General features: G+C 40.1%; 1 non-coding gene across 1 annotated transcript; it reads left to right on the plus strand.

Moving 5' to 3' along the window:
• Window positions 1–9998: 9998 nt before the first annotated feature.
• Window positions 9999–10071, plus strand: TRNAG-UCC (transfer RNA glycine (anticodon UCC)). Its single transcript has one exon. It is a non-coding gene; the product is annotated as a tRNA-Gly (tRNA).
• Window positions 10072–10487: the final 416 nt, after the last annotated feature.

Here is a 10487-nt window from a genome sequence, read left to right on the forward strand (position 1 = left end):
GTAGGGATAGAGATGGTAATGAAACTAGGAAAGGAAATAGAAAGCAGCAACTGAAATAAGAGCCACCAAGTCAATTACAGTGACCCCCCCACCCCCCCGGAGAGGGGATTGGTGCCAGGACCCGCTCGGATACCAAATTCAGGGATGCTCCAGTCTCATATAAAATGGCATAGTATTTGCACATAACCTATGCACATTCTCCCGTATACTTTAAATCATCTCTAGATCACTTATATCACCTAATACAATGTAAATGCTATGGAAATGGTTGCCAGAACATGGCAAATTGAAGTTTTGCTTTTTGGAACTTCCTGTAATTTTTTTTTTAATATTTCTGATCCCTGGTTGGTTGAATCTGTGGATGCAATACCCGAGAATACAGAGGGCCAACTCTACTCATGGACTGTTGGCTGTAACTCGAGTGGTGACGGTGAAAGCCCGATTAGAATTGGTTCAAAAGACAGTGGTAGAGGGCCTTCCCTGGTGGCACAGGGGTTAAGAATCTGCCTGCCAATGTAGGGGACACGGGTTCGAGTCCTGGTCCAGGAAGATCCCACATGCCATGGAGCAACTAAGCCTGTGAGCCACAACTACTGAGCCTGCGATCTAGAGCCCAAGAGCCACAACTATTTCTTGTGTGTGTGGTACGCAGGCCTCTCACTGCTGTGGCCTCTCCCGTTGCGGAGCACAGGCTCAGGACGCGCAGGCTCAGCGGTCATGGCTCACAGGCCCAGCCGCTCCGCGCCATGTGGGATCTTCCCGGATCGGGGCACGAACCCATGTCCCCTGCATCAGCAGGCGGACTCTCAACCACTGTGCCACCAGGGAAGCCCGAGCCACAACTGTTGAAGCCTACATGCCTAGAGCCCGTGCTCTGCAACAAGAGAAGCCACCACATTGAGAAGCCCGCACACCACAACGAAGAGTAGGCTCCGCTCACCACAACTAGAGAAAGCCCGGCACTGCAACGAAGTCCCAACACAGCCAAAAATAAATAAATAAATAAAAAGACAATGGTAGGAACAGACGTGGAGAGAGGGGGCGATAGGTAATTTGGAGGAGGAGTTTGGTTCAAGGGTGGGGGGCAGAAAAGTGGGGTAAAACTTCAAGCAATAGGTAGGGTCAAAAGAGTAGTTTCTAATTATTTACATCCACAAATATTTTAGTATTTCTAAAAGATAATATTTTTTAATAAATATAACCTCAAGGCCATTATCACACTTGAAAAATTAACAGTACACTTGTCCCTCGGTATCCATGGGGGATTGGTTCCAGAACCTGCAGCAGATACCAAAATTCACATGTGCTCAAGTCCCACAGTCAGCCCTCTGAATCCAAGGTTCCACATCTGTGGATTTAACCAACCTCAGATCATATACTACTATATGTATTTACCGAAAAAAAGCCATGTGTAAATGGACCCACGCAGTTCAACTGTAATAACTAGTATTATCACTACCCTGTCAATCTTCAAATTTCCCTAATTATCTCATATTTGTTTGCTACCAGATGGATTGAGGTATAATTAATATACCATACAGTTCACCCATTTAAAGTAATGCATTCAAAGCGTTGCACAATCATCACCACAGTACAGTTTAGAACATTTTCATCACTCCAAAAAGAAACCCTATGCTCATTAGTAGTCACTACCCAGCCCTAGGCAACCACTAATCAACTTTTTATCTATAGATTGGCCTATTCTGAACATTTTATGTAAATGGAATCATGCAATATATGACTGGCTTCTTTTGCTTAAGCATATTTTGAAGGTTCATCTATACTGTAGCATGTAACATTACTTCATTCCTTTTTATCGTCAAAATTCCATTATATACATATATATATGCCACATTTTGTTTATCCATTCATTAGCTGATGGACATTAAGTTGTTTCAAACCACTTTTTTGGCTATTATACATAATGGCATTCTGAACATTCTATTACAAGATTTTGTGTGGACATGACATAAATTGTAGCAATGTTTTCTTAGGTCAGTCTCCCAAAGCAACAGAAATAAAAGCAAAAATAAGCAAACGGGACCTAATCAAATGTAAAAGCTTTTTGCACAGCAAAGGAAACCATAAACAAAACAAGAAGACAACCTATGGAGTGGGAGAAAATATTTGCAAACCATGCGGCCGACAAGGGCTTAATTTCCAAAATATACAAACAGCTTATACAACTCAATAACAAACAACCCATTCAATAAATGAGCAGAAGACCTAAATAGACATTTCTCCAAAGAAGACATACAGATGGCCAAGAGGTACATGATAAGATGCTCAATATCACTAATTATTAGAGAAATGGAAATCAAAACTACAATGAGGTATCACCTCACACTGATCAGAATGGTCGTCATAAAAAGTCTACAAATAATAAATGCTGGAGAGGGTATGGAGAAAAGGGAACCCTCCTACACTGTTGGTGGGAATGTAAATTGGTGCAGCCACTATGGAGAACAGTATGGAGGTTCCTCAGAAAACTAAAAATAGAACTACCATATGACTCAGCAATCCCACTCCTGGGCATATACCTGGAGAAAACTCTAATTCAAAAATATACTTTCGGGCTTCCCTGGTGGCGCAGTGGTTGAGAGTCCACTTGCCGATGCAGGGGACATGGGTTCGTGCCCCAGTCCGGGAAGATCCCACATGGCGTGGAGTGGCTGGGCCCGTGAGCCATGGCCGCTGAGACTGCGCATCCGGAGCCTGTGCTCTGCAACAGGAGAGGCCACAGAAGTGAGAGGCCCACGTACCGCAAAAAAAAAAAAAAGATACTTTCACCCCAATGTTCATTGCAGCACTATTTACAATAGCCAAGACATGGAAGCAACCTAAATGTCCATCAACAGATGAATAGATAAAGACAATATGGTACATATATACAATGGAATAATACTCAGCCATAAAAAAGAATGAAAAAAAAATGAAATAATTCCATTTGCAGCAACATGGATGGGATGGACCTAGACAGTCTCATACTAAGTAAAGCAAGTCAGACAGAGAAAGACAAATCACATATGATATCACTTATATGTGGAATCTAAAATATGATACAAATGAACTTACTTACAAAACAGAAACAGACTCACAGACATAGAAAACAAACTTATGGTTACCAAAGGGAAAAGGGAGTTGGGGAGGGATAAATTAGAAGTTTAAGATTATCAGATACAAACTACTGTATATAAAATATAAAAACAGCATGGTCCTATTGTATAGCACAGGGAACTATATTCAGTATCCTGTAATAAACCATAATGGAAAAGAATATATATAAAACTAAATCACTTTGCTGTACACTAGAAACTAACACAATGTTGTAAATCAACTATACTTCAATAAAAAATTAAATGTTTCCCAACCAGTGATCGAACTCATGCCCCCTGCACAGGAAGCTCAGCGTCTTAACCACTGGACCGCCAGGGAAGTCCCCCACTGTGGTTTTGATTTTCATTTACCTAATGACTAGTGATGTCAAGTATCTTTTCATATGCTTATTTGCCAACTTGGATCTCTCATCAGAGAAATATCTATTCAGATCTTTGTCCATTTTTTAATTGTGTTGTCTTTTTTTTGGCCAGGCAGCTTGCGGAATACTAGTTCCCCAGTCAGGGATTGAACCCGGGCCCCCTGCAGTGGCAGTGCGGAGTCCTAACCACTGGACGACCAGGGAATGTCCGTGTTGTCTTTTTTATTATTGAGTTGTAAAAGTTCTTTATATATTCTCAATTTAAGTCCTTTATCATATATATGATTTGCAAATATTTTCTCCCATTCAGTGGGTCGCCTTTTCACTTTCTTGATAATGCCCTTCAAAGCACAAAAGTTTTTAATTTTGATGTCCAATTTATCTATTTTTTTTCTTTGTCACTTTGTATTTGGTATCTAAGAAACCATTGTATAATCCTACATTTTCTTCCTAGAGTCTTACACTTTGGGCTCTTACATTTAGGCGTTGACCCATTTTGAGTCAATTTTTATATATGGTATAAAGCAGGGGTCCAACTTCATTCTTTTGCATGTACCTATTCAGTTGTCCCAGCACCATTTGTTAAAAAACCTATTCTTCCTCCATTGAATTGTCTTGGCACCCTTATCAAAAACCAGTTGGCCATAAATGTGTGGGTTTATTTCTGGACTGTAAATTCTATTCCACTGACATGTGTATTCTTATGCCAGTATTACACTGTTTTGATTACTGTAGGTTTGTAGTAATTTTTTGAAATTGGGCAATGTAAGCCCTTCAACTTTATTTTTCTTTGGATTGTTTTGGCTATTTGGGGTTCCTTGATTTTCCATATGAATTTTGCTATCAGCCTGTCCATTTCTGAAAAAAAAAAGGCAGTCATAATTTTGGTAAGAATTGCATTGACTCTGTAGAGCAGTTTGGAGAGTATTGCCACTTAATATTGAGTCTTCTGATTCATGAGCATGGAATATCTTTCCATTTATTTAGACCATTTTTATTACTTTCATCCATGTGTGGTTTTCATAGTACAACTTCTGCAATTCATTTGCAGAATATCTATTCCTGTATTTTTTGATGCTATTATAAATGGAATTGTTTTCTTAATTTCATTTTCAGAATGTTCATTGCAAGTGTATAGAAATATAGTTAACTTTTGCATATCGATCTTGTATCCTGCAACCTTGCTGAACTCATTTATTAGTTTTGCAGTGGCTTCCTTGGCATTTTCTGTATACAAAATCATGTCATCTGCAAATAGGGATTCTTTCTGATTCTTCCTTTCCAAACTGGATCCCTTTTATTTCACTTTCTTGTCTAATTTTCCAGCTAGAACCTCTGGTACAATGTTGAACAGAAGTGGTGAGAGTGGACATCCTTGTCTTATTCACGATCCTAGGGGGAAAACATTCAGTCTTTCACTATTAAATATGATGTTAGCTGTGGGTTTTTCATATATGGCCATTATCAGATTGAGGATGGTCTCTTTTCTTCCTAGTTTGTCAAGTATTTTATCATTATCCTTAAAGACTTTTGGATCTTAACAAGTCCATTTTCTGTGTCTATTTTGATGATCATGTGGTTTTTGTCTTTTATTAAGTATTGTGTATTACATTGATTTTCAAATGTCAAAACAACCTAGGATAAATTCCTGGGATAAATCCCACTTGGTCATGGTATGTAATCCTTTTAATATGTTGCTGAATTTTTATTTGCTAATATGTTGTTGAAGGCTTTTGCATCTATAGTCATAAGACGTATTGGTCTCTAATTTTCTTGTGATGACTTTGTTTTTGGTACCAGCGTAATACTGGCCACACAGAATGAGTTGAGCTGGAAAGTATTCCCTCCTTTTTTTTTAGAAGAGTTTATAAAATATTGCTATTTATTCTTTTTTAAATGTTTCATAAAATTCACTAGTGAAGCTGTTTGGGCCTTAGCTTTTCTTTGCAGGAGTTTTGTTTTGTTATTTTATTACTAATTCAATCTCTTTACTTGTTATGTCTGTTCAGATTTTCTATTTCCTCTTATATTTCAATTTCAATAGTTTGTGTCCTTCTAGGAATGTATCTATCTCATCTAAATTATCTAATTTGTTGGCATTCAGTTGTTCATAAAGTTCCCTTATGATCCTTTTTATTTCTGTAAGGTTGGTATTAATGTACCTGTGTCTTTTTTTTTTTTTTTAAACAGTTTGTTCAAATCAGGATCCAAAAACAATGCCAATACATTGCATTTGACTTATTTGTCTTCTCAGGTCTTTTTTATTTTTTTAATATTTATTTATTTATTTATTGGTCTTAGTTGCAGCATGCAGGATCTTTAGTTGGGGCATGTGAACTCTTAGTTGCAGCATGCATGCGGGATCTAGTTCCCCGACAAGGGATGGAACCTGGGCCGCCTGCATTTGGGCGCGCAGTCTTACCCACTTACCCACTTCCCTGGACCACCAGGGAAGTCCCTCTCAGGTCTTTTTAATATGTAGATTTCCCTCCCTCAATCTTACTTTTTCTTGGTACTTATTTACTGAAGAAGCCAAGTTATTTGTCCTGTTGGTTTCCCACATTCTAGATTTTTCTGATTATATTCCTGGAAGTCTGTAACATATTATTCTACCTCCTAGATATTTGACAGTGATGTATGCTTTATTCTTTTTTATTTTAATATTTATTTATTTATTTGGCTGCTCCAGGTCTTAGTTGCGGCCTGTGGGATCTTGTTCCCCAACCAAGGATTGAAACCAGGTCCCCTGCTTTGGGAGCGCAGAGTCTTAACCACTGGACCACCAGGGAAGTCCCCTATGCTTTATTCTGATTCAGATTTGAATTTCTTGGCAGCTACTTCGTACATCCAAATCATAAGGCACATCACTGCTAATAGTCTCTTTTTGTGACGTTGGCAGTCATGGGTGATCATTGCCTAGGTTCATTATCACATTTGGAATAGTCCGGTTGAAGACAGAGTAAGGAAGGCAAAATAAGGGAGCACCTGTTGATCCAGAGTATGTGGGATCATTTGTAAGTTCTCTTTTGATGTTCATGAGCACAACATTCTACACTGTTTTTAGAACCTTGGAGTCAGGAGATGAGATCTACTCCCAGCTCTGCCACAAACTGGCTGAGCTTCCTTAGCAAATCATCTTACCTCTTCGGGCCTCAGTTTTCCTATCTATATAATGGGGCCATAAACTGTATAGGACCGCTCAAGTTTCTTGCTATTCTCACATTCTCTGACTAAACACTTAAGTAGTGGACTTAATCTCTACCAAATATCATTTGGGTGGGTTAAAAAGGATCTGCTGACATTATATTATTCTTTCCCTTTCATACCAAGCATGTTCATTTCAAAGCCAGACTTCAGGGACTTCCCTGGCTGTCCAGTGGTTAAGACTCTGTGCTTCCACTGCAGGGGGCCTGGGTTCGATCCTTGGCTGGGGAACTAAGATCCCGCATGCCGCTCAGTGCAGCCAACAAAACAAAAAGCCAGTGTACATTGGGACTTCCCTGGTGGTCCAGTGGTTAAGAATCCATCTTGTAATGCAGGGGACCCCGGTTTGAATCCTGGTCCATGAACTAAGATCCCACATGCTACCAGGCAACTAAGCCCGTGCACCACAACGGAAGATCCCGCGTGCCACAACTGGTGAGCCGGAGTTCATCAATCATTAAATCCAGTCCTGTACCTAACAAAGTTGGTTATAAACGTTGTGAGAACAGGGAGATGATGCCGAAAGCCTCGGCTCCTGGATTTTAGTTCTGGCTCTCAGCTGGTCGCACTCTCTCTCAGGGTCCCATCACAGAGGAAAAGATTGCACTAGTGGTCTCTGAAGCCCTACAAGCTGTATGACTGCAAGTCTTTTCTTGATTTTTTTCCCCACAGTTTTGAGGATGACGTTTTTATTAATACCTTCAGCCCTACCTGTTTTTATCTGCTTTCTGGTATGTTTTACTTAGCAACTGGTTGATAGGTGCCTAGACATCAGCACACGTAGGCAGTTCAGCTTGGGCATGGAAAACTTTCTGCAAGCAAACACATCAAAATATTAGCAAGTGATTATCTCTGGGCAGTAAAATTACTGGTCGCTTTTTTAAACATATGACTGTATTCTTCATTTTATTGTATAAACATGTATTTTTGTAAATTTTAGAAAGTCATTCTTAAAGGATTTGATAGCATGCCCTAACAAACAGAAATCACTAAACTCTGCGTGAGAAGATTTCTTTCTCTTTCCTATGACTCAGTTAGGCAGTATCTTCCAGCCTAGGTTAGCCTAAATACTTTAGTAATAGCTACTTACATCTAATTAGATAGCTTTACTTAATCTTCTTCAATAATCTCAGTGAAAAAGAAATTAAAATTCAGGAAGAAGAGCAGCAATATATACTATCCATACGGGTGTCATATCCCATACAGAATCTGGATTTGCACTACTTGGGGAAGAGTAGTCTCTTTGCTAGAGAAGTGCTGTGTTTTATAGAAATGTGTAGGCAAAGGCGGGGTGTGTCTTTTGTAGGGATGAAAACAGGAGAGTAGAAACAACTTTGCTCAATCATGTTGGTAACCCCTCCCTGGGGTGCAATTACGCTCATTACTTGACTTACCAGTAAAGCATCACCCACTAAAGGAGGCAATGCTGGTGTCTGGCTTACCTCTCATGGGTTTCCTCACCTGGCAATGTGTTCTGCTGCCAGTGTCCCCTCTTGAAACACATAGTGGCAGTTACTGGAGAACTAGTAGAATCAGGGGTGCCCTCATAGCTGTCAACTCACTGTGTGAGCCAGACAAGTCACGTAGCCTAGTCCCAAGCACCAAAGTCACTTCATCTTTAATGGAGAGGATACTTCTAGTTTCCAAAGTTGTCACAACTAGTGCAGTTGATATTACAAAAGCCCACTTCTCTGGGAATTCCCTGGCGTTCCAGAGGTTAGGACTTGGCGCTTTCACTGCAGGGGCCCAGGTTCGATCCCTGGTGGGGGAACTAAGATCCTGCAAAATGTGTGACACAGCCACAAAACAAAGCAAAATAAAATAAAAACCCACTTCTCAGTCACAAAGGCAGGATGAAAGTCGGTGTTCTAATCCTGACAAGCATGACAAATCCAGGTGGTCCTATGGGCAGCTCTGATGCAAAACAACTGATCGAATAGTCCTTTGAACATTCCCTGTCACCCAGTGTGTCAAAACCTGGATCTGTTTAGGCTTTTTGAAGATCATTCCTCACACCTTTGTAGGGACAAAGGGCAAATTCCAAAAAGTAACCCGACACAGAGTTTTAGTTTTAGGATTTCCTTCTGAACTGCCATCCATGCAGTTTACAGATCGACTATTGTGCCAGTGCCCAATCTACCCACCCAAATGCAAAGAACCATGTAGAGGCATTCACAATCCAGTGAAGGGGCAATCTGCTTTCATTTATACATCATCCAATACCCTGTCCTTAGCCAGAACCTCACGTGCCCCCCCGGGTAAGCATAGCTGGAAAGATACAATTTTTACACTCAAGGAAGTCAGATTAGTATGGAAAACAAAAATCACTAGACTATACAGTTATTACAATGATGAAACAAAAAGCAGGGCACTGGACTTCCCTGGTGGCACAGTGGTTAAGAATCCTTCTGCCAATGCAGGGGACATGGATTCGAGCCCTGGTCCGGGAAGATCCCACATGCCGTGGAAAAACTAAGCCAGTGTACCACAACTACTGAGCCTGCGCTCTAGAGCCCGTGAGCCACAACTGCTGAGCCCGTGTGCCTAGAGCCCGTGCTCCGCAACAAGAGAAGCCCCCGCTCGCCACAACTAGAGAAAAGCCCATGCGCAGCAACGAAGACCCAACGCAGCCAAAAATAAATAAATTGATAATAAATGAATTTTGTAAAAAAAGCAGGGCACTTAGCAGGTATGGGTGGGTCAAAGCAAGATGAGGAGGAATAAGGGAAATGTTCTTGAGCCTAAACCAAATAAACACAGCCTTGAAACTCACCATTATGACATCATCAGATTCTCAGAACTAGAATGATGATTTAGACTAGTTCCCATTTGGACAGGGTTTATTTATTCTCATAATTTTAAGCAACTCTAAATATTACCATTTTAGCAAGTCATTTAGAGTTTTACAGATAATATTTCCAAAGATGGGTACATTTTGCTGGGTGGATCATCACGTACACACACACATGCACACTTCACAGCCAGACAGCAAAGTGAGAAAAGAATACATTAGCTTGATCAGAATGTATAAATGAAACTGCCCTACTATGTCTGCTTTAGTAAAAATAACCAGCCCCATCTTACTTGTTCACTTATAATAAGGATAAAATAATTCCAACTATCTATTGTACATTTCAGGTTGGCATTCATGGGAAACTTTGACTTGAATGACACGATTGTGTTCCTTCTATTTTTGTTTTTGCCACATTAATTATACCATGTAGTACTTGAAAGAGAGGTGGAGTCTGTCAGTCTGCCAGCTTGCAGTTTAAAAAGTTAAACGATGCCTTAAGAAATCAGCAAATTTTTAGGGAATTCCCTGGCAGTCCAGTGGTTATGACTCTGCACTTCCACTGCAGGGGGCCCGGGTTCGATCCCTGGTCAGGGAACTATGATCCCACAAGCCACAAGGCACGACCAAAAAAAAAAAATCAGCAAATTTTTAAGTTATTTGGAAGGTTTGTATTGGTATTTCCTACCTAGTCTTATTTATTTAGAGTTTCCCATTCCTGGATGAAATTCTCTTGCTTTCAGGGGCCTGCAGTAATTCAGGTCCCTTCTCTTCTTTTCAGATAATTACTCATATTCAGGCCATGTTTTCTAGTTTTCCTTATTGCTTCATCTAATTTTTAAGTAAATGATAGCATGCACAATATTAGTCTGTTCACTGTCACTAAACTAATATGCTCAAATGTATTTTGATTTTACGAATTCCCCAAATTTGCCTTTGCTCATGCATGATTTAGCTACCTACCTTCCCTAGCACCATCTTCTCTCATGAACTTGGCTGCACTGCCTTTCCCTA

The sequence above is a fragment of the Lipotes vexillifer genome, unplaced genomic scaffold, assembly GCF_000442215.2.
Source record: "Lipotes vexillifer unplaced genomic scaffold, Lipotes_vexillifer_v1.1 scaffold3, whole genome shotgun sequence".
Classification (NCBI taxonomy): domain Eukaryota; kingdom Metazoa; phylum Chordata; class Mammalia; order Artiodactyla; family Lipotidae; genus Lipotes; species Lipotes vexillifer.